Source organism: Cetorhinus maximus, chromosome 6, assembly GCF_964194155.1.
Source record: "Cetorhinus maximus chromosome 6, sCetMax3.hap1.1, whole genome shotgun sequence".
Lineage (NCBI taxonomy): Eukaryota > Metazoa > Chordata > Chondrichthyes > Lamniformes > Cetorhinidae > Cetorhinus > Cetorhinus maximus.
Window position 1 is genome coordinate 14,007,600 of NC_135884.1, and position 27,949 is coordinate 14,035,548.

Here is a 27,949-nt window from a genome sequence, read left to right on the forward strand (position 1 = left end):
GATTGGATGTGCAATGATCCACTGAGCATTAAAGCTGGTCCTGTACATTCCTTGTAGTCTAGCCTGAATTTCCCTCCTACGTGGTCTCTCTCCCTCATTGGCTGCAGCTCTGAAAGCAGGTCGAGGGCCTCTTTGAGGCCTCCACTTACACCCATAAAGCAAGCAAGAACTAAAGGGAGAGAGGAAATGCTCATTAAAACGTGAGAGAACAAAATACAGAATCAATACAGTAGGGGTGGTAACATTGTCTCCGTGCCACCCGTCTCTATTTTCACCTTCATCACGACATTGAAAAACCTTCCCGTCGAAGTATCAAAGCAATGGTAAGAAGTGTAACAGACACTTCAAATTGGATTAGAGCCTTGTGCATCACTGCCAGGTGTCCATATTTGACCCGGAGGCCTGGGGACACGGGTGACATGCAATCCAGGAATACATAGCTCCGCTGACCAGTCAGTAGGAGACTGGCATGTTGAAAGGGATCGGCCATAAAAGAGTGGACAAAGATGCCGTCGGATATCAGTACATTGACACTCGGTGGCATGGAGCAAGGAAAGGCACAATTTCCTCCTCCATTTTAGAATCTGAGTGGGGCTGATATTGAGGAAAGTGCATGGAGTCTCCTAAAGGAAGGGGGAAAAGGGAAAACCAGAGGGAAGATTCACTCATGGACAGGCTGTAGGTGGAGGCTGTTGGGAAAATTAGAGTCGCCTGTGAGGGGGCTTACGAGGAGGACACCCGAGGGAAGGTTTACTAGGCAGAGGCCTGAGCGGAGGAGATGGAGGCCTTTGAGGAGATTTACTATGAGGAGGCCTGTGAGCAGGTTTACTACAAGGAGGCCTGTGTGCAGTTTTACTAGGAGGAGGCCTGTGTGCAGTTTTACTAGCAGGAGGCCTGTGAGCAGTTTTACTAGGAGGAGGCCTGTGAGCAGGTTTACTAGGAGGAGGCCTGTGAGCAGGTTTACTACGAGGAGGCCTGTGAGCAGGTTTACTAGGAGGAGGCCTGTGAGCAGGTTTACTAGTAGGAGGCCTGTGAGCAGGTTTACTACAAGGAGGCCTGTGTGCAGTTTTACTAGGAGGAGGCCTGTGAGCAGGTTTAGTAGGAGGAGGCCTGTGAGCAGTTTTACTAGGAGGAGGCCTGTGAGCAGGTTTACTAGGAGGAGGCCTGTGAGCAGGTTTACTAGGAGGAGGCCTGTGAGCAGGTTTACTAGGAGGAGGCCTGTGAGTAGGCTTACCTGTCTACAAACATCAAGCAAGATAGATGAAGAAAAGAGGGATAAAAACTGGGAAACCTACCCAAAAATGATAAAAGCCTAACAAAAAAAAAGAAATATTGAATAAAGATTTGATCACTTCAGAGTTGGGCTGATGTGGGTCTTACAGGTGCCTTGTTTGATTTTATTCATGTGGGTTCTCCTTAGCTCACACCATTCCACTCACATTCTTCTTTCTGCTTTGAAGGTTACTGCTGTTACTGACTTCTCACTGCAGTCTGAGTGTGAACAGCAACTTCCCTGGTTAATAAAACCCAGCTCAGTGTTAGCTCATCATGCCACAATCTTGGCACTGTGACACAGTCTAGAATATCCTCTCCGGAAGGCTGGGAATCGGTCAAGTCAGGAGTTAACTTTCAACACATCAGCACTGGAAGGAAAGGCCTGGGCTTTACTGTCCATGTTGTGGGAGTATAAATCTTTAACGTGTTAAAATAAAAATGGCTTGGCAGCAGCAGACATGAAAGGGAGCTAACCCTGGCAGTGGATGAAAGTGAATTTGAAATGGCATGAACTGAAGAGCTTTGGCCTTCCTCTCCACAACATGTCACTCTGTCAGTATATAACAAGGATTCCTTTTCAGATGCAGAGCCAAAGCCCACGGATAAATAACACAAAAAAAAGTCCAGGGTGATTGCTGAGAGCAATTATGGCATAATAGAAGTCTAGCCATCGTGGGCAGAGCAAGTGATTAGTTATTGCTCCATTTAGAAGCTGGCATTTTCACCGCTTCATACTCAAAACTGCAGTATTGAGGCAGGTCCCTCTAGACTGTGTAGAAAATCCCAATTTATTCATTCTATGCGAAGTGCTTTGAGACACATCTGAGAGATGTAGGAGCAGGACAAGGTCACTCAGCTCCTCCAGCCTGTTCTGCTATTCAGTTGGGTCATGGCTGATCTGCACCTCAATTCCAATTACCTGCCTTTGATCCCCTGATCCCCTTAACTAATAAAACTTGATCAATCTCAGTCATGAGACTTCAACTGATCCAGAATCCAGTCTTTTGAGGGAATGAGTTCCAGGTTTCCTCTACCCTTAAGTGCTTCCTGATTCCATTCCAAAATGGCCTGTAGTTCTAATTTTAAAATTATGCTCCCTTGTTTCATAATTTTCACCAGAGGAACCGTGGATCCAGAGAAACTATTGAATCCGTTTCATTTTAAAGACCAAGATCAGCCCTCAGGTTTCTGTGCTCAAAGGAATACAACCCAAGCTAATGCAGCCTGTTCTCATTGTTCATAACTTTGGGCTATAAGTTCTATTTGTCTCTTTTCCTGACGCAGGGTCATGAAGCTTAAGTAGCCCACGCTTGGTCCTGTTGAGACAAACTTCTTACAGCTTATTCATTTACTCTCATGCAGCGTTGGGCAGGGCGGGGCACACACTACTGACCATCTGAGCACTTGGCAGGGGGCCCATCAGCATGCACTGATAAGACATGGTGCAGCCAGACCAGCTCTTCTTAAAGGCAGTCTGTCCCTCTTAAAGGGGACTTGCACTTAAAGGAAGGGAAGTAAGTCGAGATTTGCCTGTGAATGAGAAAGGGAGAGAGGAGAAATCAATTCCATCTTTTACTTTGGATAATTTGTAGGATTTTGGATATTGGATTCAAATATGAAATCGAACTGAAGAACTTGTTTTAAGCTGGGATAATACACAAGGAGCAGAAACCAGAAGGATTGCGTCAGAACATAAACCTCGTTGTGAGAAACAGAGCAGCTTAAAAATAGGTATTATAGCATTACATTGAGTTTACAGCATAGAAACAGGCCATTAGACACAAGGGCTGAAATTCTAGGAAACACCGTATGGGGAATGGAGGCAGACAGGGCTCAAAGTTTACTGGCCAATGTGCTGGCTCCTGAACCCCATTCCCGTTGTCGGCCATTTTAACCAACATGGTTTTGGGGCCCTGGAAGGCCAACAAGCCCCATGAAGGGGGCAGAGAATTGGGCTCATTAACGGTAAGTAAATTTTCCAAGAAAGATAGAATCAGCATCTGGACCACCACTGTGGAGGGAGAGGTGGGCATATCTCAAAGCCTGCCAGAGCACTGGACCCCTGGTCTGCCATTGGGACGCCACCTCCAGGCAGCTGGCCTAGTCCCTGACACCTCTGACAACCAACTTTAAGTGACCTTTAAATACTCTTAATTGGCTGCCTGCCGCTTGTGGGCAGGTCACCCTGCCACACTCACCCTCACTCCACCCCCTTCCCATCTCCAGGAAAACGGCACAGGGTGTGGGTAGTGCCGACAAACTGTCATGCCAGACGACACCCACTGACCGTAGCGCTTGTCCCCATTGGGGTGGCTAAAATTCTGCCCATGGTGACAACACAGGTAAGTTCCAGAAAGTGAAGACTCTCATTGGAAAGCGTCAATCAAAGTATCCTGGTTTGACCTCCTTGGTGTAACCTACTTGTTGAATGTTGCTCATCCAGATGCCTCATGATCAGTGCCCTCCATTGGTAGATTAGGGGAGTGCTATTGTCGTTGGACTAGTAATCCAGAGACCATGGGTAATGCCTGATGGCGGAATTTGAATTCAATAAAAATATGGAATTAAAAGTCTAATGATGACCATGAAACAATTGTTGATTGTTGTAAAAACCCATCTGGTTCATTAACGTGAACCAGATAATGTCCCAGACACCACCATCACCATCCCTGTCCTGTCCACCAGCAGGACAGGCCCATCAGAGGTGGTGGTGGTACAGTGGTATATGGTTGGGAGGGAGTTGCCCTGGGAGTCCTCAACAATGATTCCAGGCCCTATGACGTCTCGTGGCATCAGGTCAAACATGGGCAACGAAATCTCCTGCTGATTACCACGTACCGCCCTCCCTCAGCTGATGAATCAGTGCGCCTCCATGTTGAACGCCACTCGGAGGAGGCACTGAGGGTGGCAAGAGCGCAGAATGTAATCTGGGCGGGGGACTTCAATGTCCATCCACGTGGTGCCAAGAGTGGCTCGGTAGCACCTCTACTGGCTGAGCCCCAAATGACATAGCTGCTAGACTGGGTCTACAGCAGGTGGTGAGGGAACCAACAAAACATACCTGCCTGCTGTAGATGCAACTGTCCATGACAGTATCGGTAGGTGTGACCACTGCATAATCATTGTGGAGACGAAGTCCCGCCTTCAAATTGAGGATATCCTCCATCATGTTTTGGGATAGATTTTGAACAGATCTAGCAACTCAAGACTGGGCATCCATGAGATGCTGTGGGCCATCAGCAGCAGAATTGTACTCAAACAGAGTCTGTAACCTCATCGCCTGGCTTATCCCCCACTCTACCATTACCATCAAGCCAGGGGATCAACCCTGTTTCAATGAAGAGTGTAGGAGGGCAACACCAGGCATACCTAAAAATGAGGCATCAGCCTGGTGAAGTTATAACACAGGACTACTTATGTGCCAAACAGCATAAGCAGCAAGTAATAAACAGGGCTAAGCGATCCCACAACCAATGGATCAGATCTAAGCTCTGCAAGTCCAGTCATGAATGGCGGTGGACAATTAAACAACACCTTGGAGGAAGAGGCTCCACAAATATCCCCACCCTCAATGATGGAGGAGCCCAGCATTTCAGTGCAAAAGATAAGACTGAAGCCTTTGCTACGATCTTCAGCCAGAAGTGCCGAGTGGATGATCCATCTTGGCCTCCTCTGGAGGTCCCCAGCCAATTTGATTCACTCCACTTGATATCAAGACACGCCTGAGGGCACTGAATGCTGCAAAGGCTATGGACCCTGACAATATTCCGCCATTAGTACTGAAGACTTGCGCTCCAGAACTTGCCACACACCTAGCCAAGCTGTTCCAGTACGGCTACAACACTGGCATCTATCTGTCTATGTGGAAAATTGTCCAGGTATATCCTGTACACAAAAAGCAGGACAAATCCAACCTGACCAATCATCGCCACATCAGTCTACTGTCAATCATCAGTAAAGTAATGGAAGGGGTCATCAACAGTGCTTTCAAGTGGCACTTCTTTAGCAATAACCTGCTCACTGCCACCCAGTTTGGGTTCTGCCAGGGCCACTCAGCTCCTGACCTCATTACAGCCTTGGTTCAAACATGGACAAAAGGGCTGAACTCCCGAGGTGAGGTGAGAGTGACTGCCCTTGACATCAAGGCCACATTTGACTGAGTGTGACATCAAGAAGCCCTTGCAAAACTTGAGTCAATGGGAATCAGGGGGAAAACTCTCCGCTGGTTGGAGTTATACCTAGCACAAAGGAAGATGCTTGTGGTTGTTGGAGGTCAATCATCTCAGCACTTGGACATCACTGCAGGAGTTCCTCAGGCTAGTGTCCTTGACCCAACCATCTTCAGCTGCTTCATCAATGACCTTCCTTCCATCATAAGTTCAGAAGTGGGGATGTTCGCTGATGATTGCACAATGTTCAGCACCAATCATGACTCCTCAGATACTGAAGCAGCCCATGTCCAAATGCAGCAAGACGTGGATAACATCCAGGCTTGGGCTGACAAGTGGCAAGTAACAATCGTGCCACACAAGTGCCAGGCAATGACCATCTCCAACAAGAGAGAATCAACAATCGCCCCTTGATGTTCAATGGCATTACCATCACTGAAACCCCCACTATCAACCTCCTGGGCGTTACCATTGACCAGAAACTGAACTGGACTAACCATGTAAATACTGTGGCCACAAGAGCAGGTCAGAGGCTAGGAATCCTGTGACAAGTAACCCACCTCCTGACTCCCCAAAGCCTGTCTACCATCTACAAGGCACAAGTCAGGAGTGTGATGGAATACTCCCCACTGGCCTGGATGAGTGCAGCTCCCACAACACTCAAGAAGCTTGACACCATCCAGGACAAAGCAGCCCACTTGATTGGCACCACATCCACAAACATTCATTCCCCCCACCACCGATGCACAATAGCAGCAGTGTGTACCATCTACAAGATGCGTTGCAGGAATTCACCAATGCTCCTTCAACAGCACCTTCCAAACCCACGACCACTACTATCTAGAAGAACAAGGGCAGCAGATACATGGGAACACCACCACCTGGAAGTTCCCCTCCAAGTCACTCACCATCCTGACTTGGAAATATATCGCCGTTCCTTCACTGTCGCTGTGTCAAAAATCCTGGAACTTCTTTCCTAACAGCACTGTGGGTGTACCTACACTGCATGGACTTCAGCAGTTCAAGAAGGCAGCTCACCACCACCTTCTCAAGGGCAACGAGGGATGGGCAATAAATGCTGGCCCAGCCAGCAAAGCCCACATCCCATGGATGAATATAAAAAAACTCAGCCACGCAAACCAGAAGATATAAAGTTGAACTCCCAACCTGCAGTGAGTTAATTCAACTCATCCAGGCAGCACTTGGACTTCCAAAACTGATCGTAGTGACCCTGGTTTCAAGAAAGATAAAGTCAGGCAGATTCATCCACACATGTGTTACTTCTAGATTTGAGTATTCCAGTACTCTTCTGGACAGTCTTCAATCTTCCGCCCTGCATAAACTTGAGCTCATCCAAATTCTTGTTGCCTTTGCCCGAACTCACATTAAATCCCATTCACCCTTCACCCTTGTGATCATTGACATACGTTGTTTCCCAGTAGAGCAACGCCTCCATTTTAAAAGTTTTCTTATCCTTGTTTTCAAATCTTTTGGCGGCCTCTTCTCTCGCTATCTCTGTATGCTCCTTTCTGTTATCTGTGTTCCTCCAATTCTGGCTTCCTGAGCATCCCTGATTTTAATTGCTCCACCATTGCATCCATGCCTTCAATTTCCCAGGCCTTCACCTCTGGAATTCCCTCCATACACCTCTCCGCCTCTCTAGCTCTCTCTCCTCCTTTAAGACCTATCTCTTTGATCAAGCTTTTGAACATCTGTCCTAATATCTCTTTATGTGGCTCAGTGACAAATTTTGTTTGATAATGTTCCTGTGAAGCAGCTTGCGGCATTTTACTATTTAAAGATTCTCTATTTGTGCAAGATGTCGTTCTTGGTTCATGCTCTGAATTGTTATTCCACTATAAAGTGCATAAATGAACATCAAGTGAAGGCAGGGTTGAGTTTGGCTGGGATGGTGTCCATAGCTGATTAGGTATGATGACAGACATACAAAGGATGTTTACTTGGCTGAAGTACCAGAGGGGGCTATGGTCTTTTGTGGAATGGCACTTTAATGGGACCTTGGACCTCACAGAGTAAAACTAGTCAGAAAATAAAGAATGTATATGGGGATGGTGAATGGACAATGAAGAAGCTCGTCACCATTCAGGACAAAACAGCCTGCTTGATTGGCATCCCACCCACAAACATTCGCCCTCTCCACCACCGACGCATAGTGGCAGCAGTGTGTACCATCTACAAGAGGCACAGCAGGAACTAACCAAACCTCCTTAGGCAGCACCTTCCAAACCCATGGTCACTACCATCTAGAGGGCCAAGGGCAGCAGACACATGGGAACACCAGCACCTGGAAGTTCCCCTCCAAGTCACTCACCATCCTGACTTGGAAATATATCGATGTTCCTTCACTGTTGCTGGGTCAAAATCATGAAACTCCCTCCCTAACAGCACTTTGGGTGTATCTACACCATATGGACTGCAGGGGTTCAAGAAGGCAGCTCACTGCCACCTTCTTAAGGGCAATTAGGGATGGGCAATAGCCCAGCCAGCCAGCGACACCCACATCCCATGAATGAATAAAAAAGTAAACGTTGATCGTAAAATCAACGTGAGAAGCGGTCGGCAGGACCCTGCTGGAGGCAGTTGTCCATGGCATACTGTAGACTGGTGAAGAATAAAGCTGTGATGGCGTAATAGGACTGACTGAAGCAACTGATGCTTATGGTAGACACATGCTTCATCCATTATGAACGAAAATCTGGGAGACATGAGAATGGGCAACTAATTGGATTGAATCAAGAGTCACCGCTTTGCCAGGGAGCGAGAATGATGACAGTTGCTGAACAATCAGGTTGATTAGTTGTCCAAACAAAACACTGTTGAACGTGGCAGTCGGAAAGAGGATGACGATGCTGAAGAAACTGGATCAAGAGCTTGCTGAGGAGCAAACAGAATTCCACACGGAAGAAGAGCAATATAGATGATTGTGCATCTGTCTGCAATTACTAATTAACTATTAGCCAGTGCTCATACATTACTCAAAAGCATGTTATTCTGTGAGCAGTGTTGAACTCTCCAAAGTGCTGTTTCAGATAGGCTTTCCTGCACATCTGGTAAGACTGCCGCACATAGCCCAGGAATCTACATTGAAATAGAAATGTGTCTGCGAGCTCTGTGATTTGTAACGGAGTTGAACAGGACCTTACATCCTGTCATCTTACTGCTTCGCATTCCCAGTCCTACGTCTTAAAAAAAAAGGTTTTCCTGTTTCATATTTACACTGACTCTTTCAGTGGCCAGGAGAAAATATACCAATATCTTATGAAGACATTCATAATGCAGCAGGAAGGGACCAATTCTACCAGCTTCTGCCCAATGCTCAATGAAATTCATGAGGCAGGGAGAACACTAACTGCCTGGCAAGTGATCAAACTGACAGTGAACAGGGACGACAGTGGGAGAAGAATTTGAATGAGTGCGCTGCTGAGAGAAGTTGGTGGGTAAGGTTGATAAAGCAAGGAATAAAATTGCTGAACTGACAACCTGCCCAGGACAAACGTTAATTACTTAATTGCTTAGACTCAGCTGCTAGGCTTCGGAGCTCCCTCGGTTTTACTGATTTGTAGACTCACTTGTTTATCAGACCTAATCTCTTTACGGACAATCTGTGAGCTAATTTTTTCCCTCCATGACGGCTATTTTTAATCCAATTCCTTTACAATGTTCTGTCTCGGAACATTTAGGACACTTCATTCACACGCTTCTCCCAACACTTTTCTTGAATCCCTCCCCATGTTCAGAACTAAGTAGCTATTGAAGGTTGCTCTGCGCTGATTAATGTAGAAGCTTTTTCATCTCTCTGGTGATCCTGTAAAATTTGTAAGGGTTTACAGCAGATGTATTTTTCCATATGGCAGATGTTTGTGTTCAGCCTCCTCAGGTAGACTGGCTACTGAGAAATTTCTGCTAAAAACCTTCAAAATCTTGACAGCGGACTCAGTTGAATTGTGAATACGACTTAACCTTCAAACGTCAGTCCTTCCTGTGGCATTTTCCTGGCCCCACCTCCTGCCTGCTCACCCCTCCGGTCATACAGCCTGGTGCTCCATGTTGTGTCCTAACCCTCGTTTCTCAGTTTTATGTTTTCTCACTATCTCCAGTCCTTGAATAGTATTGTAAAAAAAAAACATGCTGTGGAAGCTTTTCATCTTGCACTCATCAGGACAGACACAAGCATACCAAACTTCGAAGGGAACAACAATTTAAACTGCATGAGAAAAGGTTGCGGATTGGTTGGCAAATCTCAGGGACCTACCCTATGCCAGCAAAAGGGACATGTCCAGGCATTGCAATTTTTTTGATTTAAACAAATGCATGGGGGGGTGCAATAGTTTCTGGGAAAGACGGTGACGTAGTGGTAATTTCACTGAACTAGTAATCCAGAGGCCCAAGCTAATGCTCTGGGGATAGGGGTTCAAATCCCACCATTGCAGCTAGAGGAATCTAAATTAATAAATAAATCTGGAATATAAAGCTAGTCTCAGTAATGGTGACCATGACAACTATCACTGATTGTTATAAAAACCTATCTGTTCACTAACATCCTTTAAGGAAGGAAATCTGCCTTTCTTACCCAGTCTGGCCTACATGTGACTCCAGACCCACAGTAATGTAGGTTGACTGTTAACTGCGCCCTGAGTTGGCCTAGCAAGACATTCAGTTTAAGGGCAATTAGGGATGAGAACCAAATGTTGGCCTTGCCAATAATGCCCACCTCCTGTGAAAGAATGAAGAAAAAAAATTCTCTACGACAATGTATCAACCAGAGTCAACATGCCAACCAATCAGTGCCCTTTTCTCATGCAGTATAAATTGTTGCTCTCTTTGAAATTTGGCATTCTTGTGTCTGTCCTATACTCAAGTTCCGTATTACGCAACAATTTGCATGTCCAGTGCCTTGAATTCTTTTTGGGTTGGATTCGAGTGTTCAATTTATGCTGTTCATCAGTCCTTTTTTAAAAAATTCATTCTTGGGATATGGGCATCATTAGCAAAGCTGGCATTTATTACCCATCCCTAGTCACCCTCAAGAAGGTGGTGGTGAGCTGCCTTCTTGAACTGCTGCAGTTTATCGGGGGAAGGTACATCCACGAGGCTGTTAGGGAGGTAGCTCCAGGAGTTTGAGGCAGTAACAGTGAATGAATGGCAATACATTTCAATTCAGAATGGTGTGTGATTTGTTTGGGGGAGGGGGAGAGGGAGGGAGGGGGAGGGGGAGGGGGGGGGGAGGGAGAAGGGTGGGTGGAACTTGGAGTTTGTGATGTTCCCATCCCATGCATCTGCTGCCCTTGTTTATCTAGGCAGTAGAGATTACAGATTTGGAAGGTGCCGTCAAAGAAGCCTTGCCGAGTTGCTGCAGTGCATCTTGTAGGTGATACACACTACAGCCAGAATGTGCCAGTAATGGAGGGAGTGAATAATTAAGGTGCTCCCATGCGCCCGCGGTACTTGTCACACTGTCCTCCTGAGCGACCATTATTGGACTCTGTTCTCCACCCTCACACTCCGCAGCTATAAACATTTTAAATTAAATACAGCTGATATCTGACAGAATGAAAAATGGATCCCATCACCTGAAGTGAGAGAGTACACTACTCAACAGGCTGACATTGAAGGATTCTTTATCCAGGGTTTGAGCAGATTCACTTTCGTTGACCAATGGTATAAGGGGAAATGGAACAAAGGCCACAGGGCAGCCATGATCTCAGTGAATTATTTACAGGGGTACAGTGGCATAGTGGTACTGGACTATTAATCTGGACATCTGAACTAATGATCTGGGTTCATGAATACAAAACCCACCATGGCAGCTAGGGGATTTAAGTTCAATTGATTAAATAAACCTGGAATAAAGAAAAACTAGCATGGGGACCATAAAACTACTAGATTGTTGTAAAAACCCTTTGGGTTCACTAATATCCCTTGAGGTTAAGGGAAAGAAATCTGCTGGCCTTACCTGGTCTGGCCTATAATTGACTCCAGGTGCACAGCAATGTGGTTGACTCTTAACTGCCCTCTGAAATGGCCTAGCAGACCACTCAGTTGCATACAAGAGAGTGGCTTTCAACCACCTTCTCAACAACAAGTCAGGAATAATAAATGCTGGCCCTGACAACAATGTCTGTATCCCGTGAGTGGAGAAAATATTGAATGTCGGTACAGACTGGAAGTTCCCCTCCAAGCCACTCACCATCCCAACTTGGAAATATATTGTCGTTCCTTCACTGTTGCTGGGTCAAAATCCTGGAACTCCCTTCCTAACAGCACTGTGGGTGTACCTACACCACATGGACTCAAGAAGGCAGCTCACCACCACCTTCTCAAGGGCAACTAGGGATGTGCAATAAATGCTGGCCCAGCCAGCGAAGCCCACATCCTGTGAATGACTAAAAAAAAATGGCTGGAGGGGGAAAATGGCCTACTTCTGTTCCTCTGCTCCTAAGTCTGAGAAGAAAGAGCTAAGGAGCAAAAGGTGGATATAGAAGTGGAAAAGCACGGTTGGTCTCACCAAAGAGGAGTGTTCTGCTTCATCCTCACACTCAGAGGAGGAAAAAAATATGAAAGCTGTAAAACAAAAGAGCTGAGTAAAATATCGAAAGCTCGTCGAGTGAAGTGGATTCGAATGAGAAGGCAGCGAAAGGGGAGTTTCCTTTCTGTGCCTCTGAGGCCTAAGTCCAGAGACCACTCGTACTGAGGACTATAGAGCGTGCCTCAGCATGGGAAAAATCCACGATCAAACCAAATCTAAAGATGGTGGATGGATGGTGGAATCAGATGAGGACTCGTGGGACACGGTGTTGATGTCAGAAGCCCTTTGCAGGCAGGCCAATGGCTGAGCGCACTGAGTGGATCAGCCTGTTCCAAAATCCAAAAGCCTAATGTCCTTGATTATTGTTTTTCTGGACAATAAGTAGAGAAGTGAAATAAGAGTGGAAATCAGGTTCAGGTCACAGATCCCCCCGCGAACAAATAGTTCATGAGGCTGCTCTGTGACTTGTCGGTACGCAGTTAAAAAACACATAAAATGAAGAAAGGATGGAAGGTCAGCCAAAGAACCCTTGGTAAAAGCCAAGTGGGAGTGATTTTATTTGAACAGTAAAGGTTATAGAGCAAAGCATGCAGGTTGCCACAGGAAGGAAGGTCTCCTCTTCCCTTCCCACACTGGAGGACTCGGAGATAATCACGACATGGGATGTGTAGCAGAGAGTGTTATACAAGAGCTGTTTAAATTAATAGTCACTATGTTAGCCAGTTGTGGCTGTATAACAGGCTAGGGATAGGATTTTCTGTGCCCACCAGCGCCTGGCACGTTCCGTGGCGTGAGCGCCACAATATGGTGAGAAGGCCAAGAATCGTTTTCACAACGTCGTGAAACTAGTTTGCAATCGTCTGCTCCACCCGCCAATGGCAGGCTGCCTTTCCTGCTATCGGATGTCAGGAACCTCATTGTAATCCATCAGCATATTATTATAAGGCCAGCCCACTGGATTTAGCCCCCCGCCCCCCGTCACTGCTGAATTGTCACCCACGTCGGTGAGAAAACACGCCAGTGTGTTTCACAACAGCATCAATCAATAAGGCAGGCTGCACTTCACTTGGGACTTCAAGGTTTGTTTGCCTACCTTATTTTGGGCAGCACTCGCAGTCATCAGCGCCAGGCTTCACAGGCAGCACCGCATCGCTTTTAGGGGGGGCTCACGGGCATGTCTCTACCTACCAGACCAGCCTAATGTGGATGGATTTGCAACAGCTGCAGGACAAGGTCATGCTTGGGGGAGGGAGGGAAGTGGCCTCAGGCTATGGAAGAGGCTGCAGGACGAGAGCTGTAAAGGGGTAGGGGGGTATCCCCGGGTGTGTGTGGGGGTGATACATATTGATCTGTGCAAGATGGTGAGGACTGAGGAGGCAGTCTCCAGAGGAGATGAGGCCAGATGGGGATGTGAGGGTGTGTGTGTGTGAGAATGGGTGGTGATGTCCCTTGAGCTGGCAGTGAGTGAGATGCCAGTGAATGTGTGATGGGCTTGAGTGTGAGTTTAGAGAGATGAGATGGTTTCCATACCCTGGCTGCACGGATGAGACCATTCATCCTCTATCTGCATTGGATGGCCAACCTCTTCTGTGCAGCATTGGCACTGATCACCACTGCCATCGCCTACCAAGCCAGAGTGGTAATGTTGCTGCCCCTCCTGCAGCTAGAGCAGGGTAGAGGACATCACAGCGGGTCTCCACAGCATCCAAAAGGTGCTTGAGGGCTGCAGTCTTCTTGCCTTTCAGGGCCATGCCCTCTTTGCTGCAGTCCTGGGCTGGAAGCACTGAGCGTGGCGGTACTTTAAATATGGTGCCTGGCGTGATGAAGCAGCGAGGTGATGGCGTGGTGGGCGAATGACAGCCCGCCCGCCAAGGAGACAGCGTGTTTCCCAGGAATGCATAAGTCATGCGGTGGATTTGGGATGATACGGCGTGAAAACTTGCAATCATGGCCAGAGGGTAAAATGTCGTTTTACCCACCCGCTACCGCACTTACTGCAAACCTGGGACAATTCTGCCGTGGGAGTACATGAAATTGGACAAGACAGGTGCCTTCCTGACTGGAATAGTAAGTGATATGTGTCAGGCCCATTCTGACTTTGTCTCCTTTATATTCAGACTTGACCTTCTCATAGTCAATGCAGTTTACAGGTAGATCAATACAAATGGTTGAGGGACTAAGAGCGAGGGCCCATAGATACAAAATTCAATATAAGAGATTTACAGAAAATGTTTTTTTACATAGAGAGCTGTGAGGCTGTGGAATTAATTCCCAGGGCTAGTAGTTGAGGCACTAAATTCTGTAGTGATGAGCAAGCCTTGTGTTTTTATGCACTCAGACCTTAATCTCGCCATTCCAATGATTCCGCCACTTTTTCTACATCGCTGGTATGGACAGATGTTCTCCATGTGCTAGCCCCTGGCGCAAATTCCCTCTGCTCATCTTCAGGACAGAGATCCACTTTTCCATCATTGTTTCTGTCTCCTTCCCTCCTGTAGCCATCACCCTGCCCCCTGTCCACCCCCACAACATCACCATGTAGAGCTGGACTCCAGAATTGCCCTTGTTTCTCCAGGAATTGAAGATTACTGGCCAGGACATTGTTGGTAATGGGAAAGAAAAGGCTGTTTGGCTGATAGGATCGCCCAGATGGATAATGAAGAGTCTGTTTGTTTCCCAGTTAATGCAGGAAGGGGCAGTGCCCTGAGGATTGACATGTATGGTGACCAATGGTGGGGCAGGAGGAAGGATGCCATGCAATTCCACCTCTGGGAATACATCCAGTCTTAGCTGTCAATTACCTCCTCCCCTATTAATCCCCCACTCAATTTACCCTGAAATTGGGCCCTTGATTCCAAGGAAATTCAGGGCCCAGAAACCTAACCTTGAGCACAAGAAGTCAATTAGCGCACTGTTTGGCTCTGCCAATTTTTGGCACCTCACCAACCAGTTAACTGCGATTTCCACTACAACACAAGAGGATATTTTTTTAAGTATATTCTTCACGACAGGAGAAGGGGAGAGAAATTTGGAAACATTTGACTGGTCAATGCTTCTGTTGTAAATGGCGGTGGTAAACTCCTTGTTATTCGTGCATGTCCAAGCTATAAGTGACTTTGCTGTCTTCTGTAGGTCCTTTTGTGACTGAAGAGTCTGCTGGGAGATTGGCATGGACGTCTACAGAACTGGCAGTTCATGTTGTCATTGTTGGTGCTTGGGGGAGCTTCTGTAGCTGCGCCACCTCCGGCCTTCCTCAGGGCACGTTGGATGTAGTGAGTTTGGTGTGGATGGTCCTCGAAACATGCCGAACGAAATTTCAGTGCTTGCCTCCATATGGGGCGGTGGGCTGCAGTGTTTCCCCAAGAGTGGTGATCGGCAATGCAGAATTTTGCAAGGTTCTTTTTCAGGGTGTCCTTGTATCATTTGTACTGACCACCACGGGGCGGAATTTTATGGCCCTGTCGCGGCTGGAGCATGATGGTAAAATATGGCAAGCTGTTCAAAAGTCCATTGACTTAAAATCCCGTTGGGGCAAAATTCCACCCTTGATGTTATTCGCCCCGGGACAATTCCCCATCGATGATCCGCTTGGGAATTCTGCAAACATCCATGTGGGAGACACGGTCTGCCCATCTTTGTTGAATTTCCTGGAGGGTGGCCTTTCATCGTTGAAAGACCTTGTTGGTTGTCATTTTGCCCTGCCATTGAATTCTCACAAGACCATAAGATGTAAGAGGAGTAGGCCATTCTGCCCATCGAGTCTGCTCCTCCATTCAATGAGACCATGGCTGATCTGATAATCCTCAACTCCACTTTCCTGCCTTTTCCCCATCACCCTTGATTCCCTTACTGATGGACTCACGATGGACTATAACGTAAATGATGAGAATAGTATCCAAACACTAATTGACTATCATTGTTCTGCAATAAACATTAGTTGTTAGGGCATTGAAATAGAATTGGGTGGATACTGGCATGTGAACGTTTAACAGATTGAAATGTAATTCATTTGTCAACTATTCCAACAAGTTTCTGGCCATTTGTTTGAAATGGATTAACACCTCTGTGGGGAGAGGAGACAAAGGAACAGTATGTAAACATATTCAGCATTCAAATGCTAATATTTCATACAATGGAATTTCAGTGCTTTCAGATTCATGAATACATCACGTGTTGGAATAGATCCAGAATTTGATTACTAAAAAAATAAGCCTGAGTTATAATTCCTTTGAATGTAAGCGGCAACATATGAAAAGGGCCAGGTTGCAAATTGACATTAAATTCATCACCATCCAGTTAATGTAAAAGGACTCTTTCATGGCAAATTGAAGGAAGTAAAACCAGTGTACATCTTCACTTCACATCTAAAGGCTACACTCATGATAATCTCAGTCAGTGTTACTGTTGCTGCACAGACAATATTTCCACGTCAACAGCACCAACTGTTCGTTGCAGCTTTATAATTGTCAGTCCAAGAAAAAAAATTATCATTCCCTCTTTTCACGCCACAGTTCCACAAGGAAACACAAGCAGTTTAAAGGCTGCAATTACGGCCTACCTGCTTGGCGGAAAAAAATCCTTCACTGCTGGGATCTGGGCTAGGATGGGCGGTGTCAGCCGTGGCTCAGTTGGTAGCAGTCCTGCCTTTTGTGCCGCAAGGTTGGCTCGAGGCCCACTCCGGAGACGTGAGCATAAAACCTAGGCTGACGCTCCCAGTCCAGCACTGAGAGACTGCCGCACTGTCAAAGGGGCAGCCTGTATTTGGACGAGACCTTAAACCGGGACCCTGTCTGCCCTCTCAGGTGGATGTAAAAAAGCCCACGGTCTGAATTTTTTCGGTTGTCGGGTGCGCGCGATTGGCGGGTCCGGGAGCGGACGGGAAATGGGCCATTGGCGATCGCGATTTCACACCGGCTGGCCAATTAACGGCCAGCCAACATGAAATGCGCGTTGAAATGCTCAGCGCTGCCAGGATGGGGGCGGGGCGCCGACATAGCTGAGGGTGCAGGTGAGCGCTTCGAGGAGAGCTCCCTGAAGACAGGACGCTGCCCCAAGGGGGCTGCAGGCCTCCACAGACTAAAGGACACGGCAAAAGTGCTGCAATGTATGTCCATGCAGCACAATCAAGTTTCGAAAGCAAACCTCATAAAAAAAAACAGTACCCAGGTATCTCTTTTTATTTTATTTCCCCGCGGAGATTTCATCCCCGCCCCCACCCCGGATCGAGGTTTGAGCAAAAATGTGAATGCCGCCTGGGCGAATGGCCCCTCCGCCAACCCTAAATGTGGACGGGCCACGTGAAATCACTTTGATTGTATTGTTATTGGGCTTAATTGCCCACTTAATTGTCTGCGGGTCGCTTCCAACAGCAACAGTCAGGATACTTGCCCGGCATCATCTCACACAATTTCACGTCTGTTCAGTTGGGCACGTGCCCACCCGGGGTACATAAAACCCTGTCCCGTGACGCAATTTCAAAGAACAGCTGGAGACCTGGTGGCAAATATTTATCCCTCTGCCAACATCTGAAACAGATGATCCGGTCATTGTTACTTTGCTGTTAATGGAAGTGTGCTGTGTGCAACTTGGCTGCAGTGTTATCGATATACCAACCGTGACAATGCTTCAAAAGCTTTCATTGGCTGTAGAGGATTTTGCGAGTCCGTTCTTTCTTTCTGAGCGAAATTTGTTTGTTTTTATGTAACGTCCTGAGTTGACAATCTTCGCCCGTTCCTATGCTGTTATTGCTGTTACCGTGAGCTTCACAGACAGGGGTAGGGTGGCCCTGTTGCCCCCAGGGTTGCCCCTGTTTTATACCAGCCAGTCCAGTTTTTAGTTGGACTGTCCACTGTCTGTCAACTTTATGTCCAGTATTTTTATTTTGGGGTCACTAACAATGCAAATGGTCTCTACCCTGAACAGGGTCATCCCCGTGCCTCACTCTGGTTGCTCTGGCACAGTGGGGCCAGTGCTCATTCCTTTCCTTGTTGTTCTTTGCGTGATGATTATTATTTAGTTGAAGGTTTGTGGATGGGGTGGCCATGCATGGTGCAGTGCTGCTTCCCCAAGCGTGTGGTATTTTTGATCTCTGACACTGGCTACCCTAGACAGGAAAGCGACAGAGATATTCGTTGGGCCTCTTTGTTAGTCGAGAGTAATCTAGGGGCAGAATTTTGCCCCTGGCGGGCAGGCTCGGTGGAGGTGGTCGGGCAGCTGACCGCCCCCCGCAATTGGGGCTGGACCGCGATTTCACGCTAGCAGGCCAGTTAAGGCCCGCCCAGTGTGAAAGGCGAGGGGCAGTGCTCAGCGCTGCCTGTGTGGGCGGTGGGAGGGGGGGAGTGCGAGCGCAAACTTCACACACGCACGCGGAGTGCGCGCTTGCAAATCTCCCTGAGGCACAGAGCGGCCTCAGGGAGATGAAGGGTTTTCAGAAAAATAAATAAAGGCACATAAAATGTTACAAAACATGTTATTAATTACATTTTAACATTTTTATTTCATATTTATTTGCTTTTGGAAACCTCATCCCGCCCTTGGGTGAAGTTTCTTAAAAGGTGCAAAGGCCACTTGGCCTTTTTTTTGCCAGCGAAAAGTATAAGTTAACAACTTTTAAGGCCTTAATAGGCCTTATAATTGTCGGTGGGCGCGCTGCCAATTCCCGCGCGTGCCCGCCGATCAAAATATCGCACGACTGCGCATTGACGTCGGGATGCTCACCCAACGTCAACACGCATCATTTCACGGCCTACCCACCCGCCAAGGTGAAAATTCTATCCTAGGCTGCCATGCGAATGCCCAAAACACCCGTCAGCTCTTATTCTGGGAGCTGACAACATTGGCCTCCTTCTCTGGTGACAATTCCTGCCAACTCCCTCTGTGTTGATGGGAAATTCAACAATGCTAATCTCCCCCTTGAAGGTATTTGAAACAAAATTTAAAGCTGCAAATAAAGGGTTTTTTTTTTTCACTCTCCTGATTGAAAGCTCATCCACTGAAAAAGTGATGCTGCCCCAGTGTCTTCCAATGTGAAGACAGCCCAGTTCTTTCTGCAGCAGGGCTGAATTTCAGGTCCAAGAAAGTTTTAGGCTTTGCTCTTCACTGGCATATTGGCAATCACAGCGTCATGTTCCAGGCAGCAGATCAAGCACTGGCAAATTTGCCAATACGGAGTGACTTATGAGGAAATACCTTGGCTCTTGTATGCTATCTCACTCCATGTGATTCAGCTAAGATTGAAAACCTTCCATGTGTAGGAACCATAATCCTACTGTGGTGCAATAATCTCACTGTAGGCTGGGAATACTATGTATAAAGGATGTTTTTTTGGGTGGTTCCATTTTCTTCATGCAATTTATTACTTTCTATCCTCAACACTTTGAGGAGAGAGGGAAACTATTGTGCGGATCCCTGAGGAACAGAAGCATTCTTCTCTGGGTTTCCTCGCGAGCTGGTGAGATGGAGGTCCGTCAGCTAAATAGTTCCCCTTTGGAAATGAGGTGGGCGATTCTCAGCCCAGTTCCTCATGGTTGGAAAAGAACGCCAGAAAATTGATCATTCAGCACAGATCCTGGCTAATTTGCCACATAGGAATTGGCACCGACACTTTACAAGACAGGGGATGTGCTTTCTCAAGATTGGATTTAGCTGTGTTATTTGGGGCAAATTAACCAGTGCTTTAATCTGCATCTAAAGTAATGCTGTCATATCGGTGAATGAAAAAGACACTTTGAACAATATCTAATTTGGTTTTGTGAATGACCACTTCGGTTTCTCAAATGGGCCGATCTAATGTTGACACTCTGAGGGACCTTCCTGTGTCCAGAATGAAATATCATCCTCAGTCAAGATACCCCAGAGACCAAGGTCATTGGACTTTATGTACCTAATTCCTTCAGCTGGGATTTCAGGCTGTGTAATGTTCTCAGGTGTAGCAGCCACATTCACATCTGTATCAGAAGCAAAAAATGCTGGAAAACCTCAGCAGGTCTGACAGCACACTTGGTGCAAATCTGGGACGATTCCGCCCTTAGTCTTTTTTTTTTCACATTTAGAGGCCCCTGAGAATGTGCGGCCCTAAGCTGTAGTTTACTTAGTTTATGTGTAAATCCGGCACTGATGCCATGCCTATAATTGGAGTGTTTGACGGCTAAAAACCTGACAAATCTGTTAGAATTCTTTGAGGAGGTAACGAGTAGGTTAGACAAAGGAGAGCCAATGGATGTTATCTACTTGGACTTCCAGAAGCCCTTTGACAAGGTGCCGCACAGGAGGCTGCTCAGTAAGATAAGAGCCCATGGTGTAAGAGGCAAGGTACTAGCATGGATAGAAGATTGGCTGTCTGGCAGGAGGCAGAGAGTGGGGATAAGGGGGTCCTTCTCAGGATGGCGGCCGGTGACTAGTGGAGTTCCGCAGGGGTCACTGTTGGGACCACAACTTTTCACTTTATACATTAATGATCTAGATGAAGGAACTGAGGGCATCCTGGCTAAGTTTGCAGATGATTCAAAGATAGGTGGAGGGACAGGTAGTATTGAGGAGGCAGGGAGGCTGCAGAAGGATTTGGACAGGTTAGGAGAATGGGCAAAGAAGTGGCAGATGGAATACAACGTGGGGAAGTGTGAGGTCATGCACTTTGGTAGGAAGAATAGATGCATAGACTATTTTCTAAATGGGGAGAGAATTCAGAAATCTGGAGTGCAAAGGGACTTAAGAGAATCCTGGACTAGGACTCCCAAGGTTAACTTGCAGGTTGAGTCAGTAGTTAGGAAGGCAAATGCAATGTTGGCATTTATTTTGAGAGGACTAGAATATAAAAGCAGGAATGTGCGGCTGAGGCTTTATAAGGCTCTGGTCAGACCACATTTAGAATATTGTGAGAAATTTTGGGCCCCGTATCTCAGGAAGGATGTGCTGGCCCTGGAGAGGGTCCAGAGGAGGTTCATGAGAATGATCCCAGGAATGAAAGGCTTAACATATGAGGAACGTTTGAGGACTCTGGGTCTATACTCAATGGAGTTTAGAAGGATGAGGGGGGATCTGATTGAAACTTACAGAATACTGAAAGGCCTGGATAGAGTGGACGTGGGGAAGATGTTTCCATTAGTAGGAGAGACTAGGACCCGAGGGCACAGCCTCAGAGTAAAGGGAAGACCTTTTAAAACAGAGATGAGGAAAAACTTCTTTAGCCAGAGAGTGGTGAATCTATGGAATTCATTGCCACAGAATGCTGTGGAGGCCAGGTCATTGAGTGTATTTAAGACCGAGATAGATAGGTTCTTGATTGGTAAGGGGATCAAAGGTTACGGGGAGAAGGCGGGGAGAATGGGGTTGAGAAACTTATCAACCATGACTGAATGGCGGAGCAGACTCGATGGACCGAATGGCCTAATTTCTGCTCCTATGTCTTGTGGTCTAAGTATACAGCGAGTTCCGTTCTGCTCCTGTCTTGGCAGTGCTGGATTCGGACACTAACTGCAAAAAAAAAAACACAGTCCTATTCCTCCCCTGATTCAGTTCAAAATTCCACTCCCTCCCACAAACAAAAATACAGAAACCCTAAAGTAAAGTTTGTTTGAGCAGTCACTTTGTTGGCAAGTGATAGGATTTAGAAGGTTGATGCTGAGGTCATGGGTTTGCCTGCCCTGCAATTTTCCTCCACTTGAATTTGCTTCAGGTGTTTTTAACCACAACTCCATGTACTGTTAAACTAGCAACTGGGAGCCAGCCATGCTGTGGGGCTGGGGGTGAGTAGCCGTACAGGTAACACATCTTCCCACTCACAGGCACAGCCTGCAACTGTATCAACATTCTGTGTATTCATCCCACTTGCAACAATGGGGCGTTTGAAAGAGGCTATTTCAAATTGATATAATGCGAGTGATTGTTGGAGAGATTTATGGTTACAACAGACAATGAGATAATGCTGAGCCTAAGATAACAAAACACCCAAGAAGAAAGCGCAGGCCGTGAAAAGATGAAGTCAGTACAAAAGCATTTGCAAACATTAGAATGAAACCTGGGAATATAATGAAAGCCGCTCTCTGTACCTTGAGCTCTCACCTTGAGAAGGAAGGTGCGGCCTAAGCCAAGGTTGAAAAACACTCATAAGCTCTTTGCTGATTCATTTCAAGGTTAATAAAACGTTACCACGTTCTGACATCAGACAATTAGTGAAACTTTAACCTGCTCAATGAATGCCACATAATGGGAACCAATTTTCCTCGGTTGATTGCTTCAAGTAATTTTTTTCTCTTTGCCCAGCATTGCTCAAGGCCTGGTCTAATGTTACGGTAATAGGGTTGGAATTTTTTGATGTGGGTCCTTCACAATGTGATGGGCTGAGATGTCAGTTGGCTTTTATGATCTCAAATCGATTGGTTACCATGGTTACTGCCCTTATAAACCTGTAGCCAGCCATTGCATTTGCTGAGGAAGGCATAAAAATATTATTTTGGGCATCACTCTGTCTACTGCCAAACATCCCCCTTCAACTGTCCCCCATGTTTTGTTTATCATTCAAAGTGAGCGACGATGAAAAAGATGGGATCTGAGGTAATTCTGAATAGCTTTCAATTATCAGGATTAAAGTCTATCTTTGCAAAGGCAACTACGTAGACTGTGGGTGGGGTGGGGGGAAGAGGCTGACTGTTCTTTTTGACAGATGAGATCCCCATTTCATCTCAATACCTTATCACAGAAAGTGATCTTTTCCTGACATTTCTATTTAGGTTCCCATAACAGTCTTCTCCTCACTTCAATGATGGAAGCACAAAGCTATGAAAGGAAAGAAAGACTTGTATCTAAAAATGCTTCATGGCATCTCCCAGAAACATCTCAAAGCATTTCACACACACCGAATTATTTTGTGGCACAGCAGCTGTTGTAATGTAAATAAATATGGTAGCCATTTTGCACACAAAATCCACAGAGCCAGAGAGGCTTACAGTACGGAAAAAGGCCAGCAGGCTGATTGTATCAACACTGGTTCCTACATTTCAACAATCGCCAAAAAAAACATGTCATTGGCTGTAAGGTGCTTTAGGATGTCCTAAGATCATGACAGGTGCTATATAAATGCAAGTCTCTTTTTTGATTCGACATTGGAGCGATCTGATCCCACTGTCCTGCTCTGTCCCCATAACCTTGTATCTCTATTTATGTTAAATATCTCTCTATATACCAAGGAATGTATCTAAATTGCCAGAGCTCTTCGTTCGTTCACATCCTTCAGCATCTCTTCATTCCCTGTATTTCCTCCTAAAATATATGACTCCACAAATAGATATTAAAACCATCTTTCACCCATCGGTGCATTCTGCTCAACAATCTTTGTCTTGCTGAAATTTCCTGTAGTGCCTCTCCCTACTTGTCAAAGCGTCCTACTCTGGTGCTGTCAGAAATTTTTGAGCTTTTGTTCCTATACCCACATCCAAATCATCTGCACACGAAGAACAAAAGTGAACCCAGCACTGATTCTTGAGGTAGACCATATCAAATCCTTCTGTGGTTTGTGATTTTACCCATTTCCCAAAGTCTTTCTGTCCTATCTGTCAACAAACATTCTATCCACTCAAATAAAAGCAAAATAATGTGGAAGCTGGAGATCTGAAATAAAAACAGAAAGTGCTGGAAAAACTCAGCCTGTCTGGCAGCATCTGTGGAGAGAGAAGCACAGTCAACATTTTGGGTTGAATATGACACTTCAGCAGAACATTCTGCAGCAGTGCCATGGGGATAAGGTGGTGTAGTGGTGATGTTGTTAGACTAATAATCCAGAGACCCAGTCTAATTTTCTAGTGAAATGGGTTCAATTCCCACCATGACAGCTGGTGGAATTTAAATTCAGTTAATAAATCTGTAATGTAAAGCTAGGCTTAGTAATAGTGACCATGAAGCTATCATCAATTGTTATAAAAACCCATCTGATTAATCTGCTGTGCTTACATGGCACTCCAGACCCAGAGCAATGTGGCTGCCTCCATCTGAAAAGACTTGGGTTGGGCAACAAATGCTGGCTTTGCCAGTGATGCCCACATCCCATGAAAAAGAACTTTTTAAAAAAGCCTCTTGTGAGGCACCTTATCAAGTGCCTTCTGACTACCCAACTATGCTACATCTATTGAATTCCTTTTATCTTCTCGCCTTCGTCAAATCAACAGCTGCTTTCCTTCATTAATGTATGCACTTCTAAATATTTATTCATTTAATCTCAAATTATAAAGGCCAAACTTGTCTACAGTGAGCTGAATAACTAGTTAATCTGTAATTGTCCTAAGTATGTGGCTCAGAAACAAAGCGAACATTTTTCAAGGGTGTTTTTTTGTTGAATTGTGAAAATGCCAAAGCTTTGCAGCTGTAACAATACACAAAGATGTACAAAGCTCCGGAATTTCTCTGATGTAGTCGCATGTCCATGATAATGAGGACCACACTGACTCTTATTTTAGTTAGACCCAATTTTAAACAGACACAGACTATCTTCAAGAACAAAACAAAACAGAACTTGCTGGAAATACACAGCAGGTCTGGCAGCATCTGGGGAGAAACAGAGTTAACGTTTCAGCTTGATGACCTTTTGTCAGAACTGGGAAACATTAGCGATGGAACAGCTTCTATAAGCAAGTACAGAGGCAGGGAAAGAGAACGGGGGGGTGGGGAAGGGTAAAGGGGAATGGAAACAAGAGAGAAGGTCTGGGCTCAGGTGGAAGACAGGAGAGATTAAATGTCAATAGATTTAAAGGTGCAAAGCAAAATGGAGTGGTAATGAGACAAGAAAAGAAATAAAAAATGTGTCCAGAGAAGGAATGAATGGCAGAATCATAAACAATTGCACCCCAAAAAACAAAATAAGGCCCAAAATGAGGAAAGAGAAACAAAATAAAATGGGTCAAAGGTTACCAACCTGGAATTGTTGAGCCCAGAAAGCCATGACGTGTTTAATCAAAAGACGAGGTGCTGTTCATTGAGCTTATACCAAACTTCATTAGAACAGGGTAGGAGGCCAAATACAGAGATCAGAGTGGGACCACGGTGAGGAATGAAAGTAACAGGTGACTGGAAGCATGGGATCGCACTTGCGGACTGAACAAAGGCGTTCCCAAGTCTGTCTCCATTCTCCGAAACGTTATGAGCAGTGATGTAGCACATCCAGGGTGACAGCTCTCTACACCATGGAGCAATATGATGCAAATTCGTGTGGCAAATTCTTTATGGCAGGTTTTATGTGGATATTTTTAACCTAACTTACCCAGTAGAAATGTGGTGGGTTGGGGTCAGCAATATATTAAGTATCCCATTCGATTTTACTTTTCATTTTAAAACCGTGGCAAAAAAAAGGACTTGTTTCAATCCTGTCAGTCTCTTGCTGGGCAGTTTAAGATAAAATTCTGCCCACGAATCTGAGGTCCTCACAGAGAGTACACCTACAGGCAGTACACAGTGGAAGTTTCGACATGTACTACAATAATCTTCTGACTGAAAGCGCTGAGCACAGGTTGAAGTGACCTGACCCCAGTGAAACCGCTTCTGAAGGCACATCCATCCTTGGAGTGAGGGTTGAAGTGACTTGACCCCAGTGAAGGCATGTCCATCCTGCATCCATCCTCCGTGCCCTCCTTGGTGTGAAGGTAGAACAAGAATCATGTTCAGGTTGAGGTGTCCCTTCATGCCATTCGCTGTTGTAGTCTATACACTGCCTTATATCCTTTACTGCATTGTGGTTTTTATACTTAGTAGGATCATTTAGATTTACCTCTGTAAACAAGTAATTTTAATCTTTATGATCACAGGGATTATATTATCTGCAAACTATGCCTATGAAAATGGATCAAATTCCATGTCACTTTCATTACAATCAGTGAATTACAGCGTAGATGTTATTTTTTTCACACTGTTAATCAACATCCAGTACTTGGAACATTCTTTAGTTTAGCAGACGTCGAGGTGCAGAACAGTCCCGATTAATAATTACAGTCTTGCAATGAAACACAAAAAGGCACCATATTCTGCCACTGACAAACGCTACATTAAATGTAGAACCTCAGTTTATTGAGGTGGTCGCATCAACATTATTGAAGTGGCTAGGATTATAATATCAAATTTAATAAGCGTGTGTGTTTGTGTCGGTTTCTCAAGAAAATCTGATTATCGTAATTGGAACAACATTGTAATATAACATTAGCTGAAAATAATTTGACAGTTTTGCCTTGATTACCAAGTGTTATTCACCCAAGGGGTTTTTGCACTATTGGTCTGCTGGCTCATTCCCTAAGGCTTAAGAATAAATTGTTACAGTAAAAGTCACTTAATAATGAGAATGCTGTTCAGTCATTTCATGCATATGCAGAGATAGCTGGCACTGCTTACTCACCTCGCCTCCCTCCCGCCTTTCCCTGCTGTACAGCATCTGTATAACTGCTTGCAAGGCCCTCTTGTGTTGAATTGGAACAAGAACCAGTTGCTAGTATGATCCATGTGAAGTGGACTTCAAGGGCAATTCAGGAGCAGTTGTGCATCTCCAAGTAATCAGCATGGAGTGAAATCGAGAGAGGCACCGGAGGACATCACCAAACCTTCATCCTTACAAAGCAATTAGGATATAAAGTAAAGCAGTCTTACTACACCTTGGTGGGTCCACATCTTGTAGTATCAAGTGCAGTTTTGGCCTCCTAACCTATGAAGAACATGCTTGCCCCAAAGGAAATGCAACAAAGGTTCACTAAACTGGTTTCTGGGATGAGGAGATGGTCCGGTAAGGAGAGGTTGAGCAGACCCTTGAGTTTAGAAGAATGAGAAGCTTCCTAATTGAAACATAAACAAATTCTTAAGGGGTTTAGGTAGCTGCTGAGAAAATGTTTCTCCTGGCTGGGGAATCTAGAACACGAGGTCACAGACCCAGGAGCCCAGAACCAGGGGTCACAGCCTGAGGATATAGGGTAGACCATTTAGGACTGAGATGAGGAGAAATTTCTTCACACAGAGAGTGGTGAACCTGTGGAATTCGTTACCACAGAAAGTAGTTGAGACCAAAACATTGTATGTTTTCAAGAAGGAGTTAGATATAGCTCTTGGGGCGAAAGGGATCAAAGGGAATGGGGAGAAAGCGGGAGCAGGCTGTTGAGTTGGATGATCAGCCATGACCATATTGAATGGCGGAGCAGGCTCGAAGGGCCGAATGGCCTACTCCTGCTCCTAGTTTCTATGTTTCTAATAGGGACGGAGATGAGGAAAAAATTTCTTCACTCAAAGGGACATGAACCTTTGGAATTCTTCATCCCAGAGACCTGTGGATGTTCTGTCTTTGAATATCTTCAAGACAGAGATCAATAGACGGTTGTACACTAAGGACGGGATTTTCTGCTCCCGCCCCCACCCGGCGGGCAGGAGGGGGAAATATCACGGGAGCCAAAAAGTCAGTTTCCCGTTGGCGTGAAAACTGGTTGCGATCATGCGCAATGGCGGCACACTTTCCCCACTGTGCCATGTCGGGAACGCCATTTGAATACATTAGAATATTACGAATGCTCATTATCAAGGCAGCTTGCTGGAATCCCACCCCCTCACAGGATCAAGACGCCATGCCAGCGTCTAATCAGACCGACTTGATTCACAACTGCATGAAAGGGACAAGCACCTGGCGACCTGCATTTCACTCGTGACATGGAGGTCTGTTCACCTACCTTGCATTGCGCAGTACTCGCAGCACCTCCGACTCTGAGCCGGCTTCACAGGCAGCACCACATTGCTGTCAAGGGGGGATGTGGAGGCAAGGCTCTATATACCAGACAAGCAGTAAGGCGGGAGTGGGTTGTAATGTGCTGCAGGGCAAGGGCTTGACTGGGGGTGATGGGGAGGGAGTCAAGAGAGAGGCAAGGGAAGGGGCTGGAGGGCAAGGGTTCAACTGGGGGCAGGAAGACAAGACAGATGCAAAGGAAGGGGCAAAGGCTTGGGGGAGGGTGCA

The 27,949-nt window shown here is 46.0% G+C and overlaps 1 long non-coding RNA gene across 1 annotated transcript; it reads right to left on the minus strand.

The window, feature by feature from the left end:
* Positions 1 to 27,949, minus strand: LOC144681549 (uncharacterized). The gene is made up of 3 exons (XR_013576796.1): positions 27,669 to 27,949; positions 26,360 to 26,568; positions 1 to 169 (listed from the first exon to the last, which is right to left on the minus strand). It is a non-coding gene; the product is annotated as an uncharacterized LOC144681549 (long non-coding RNA).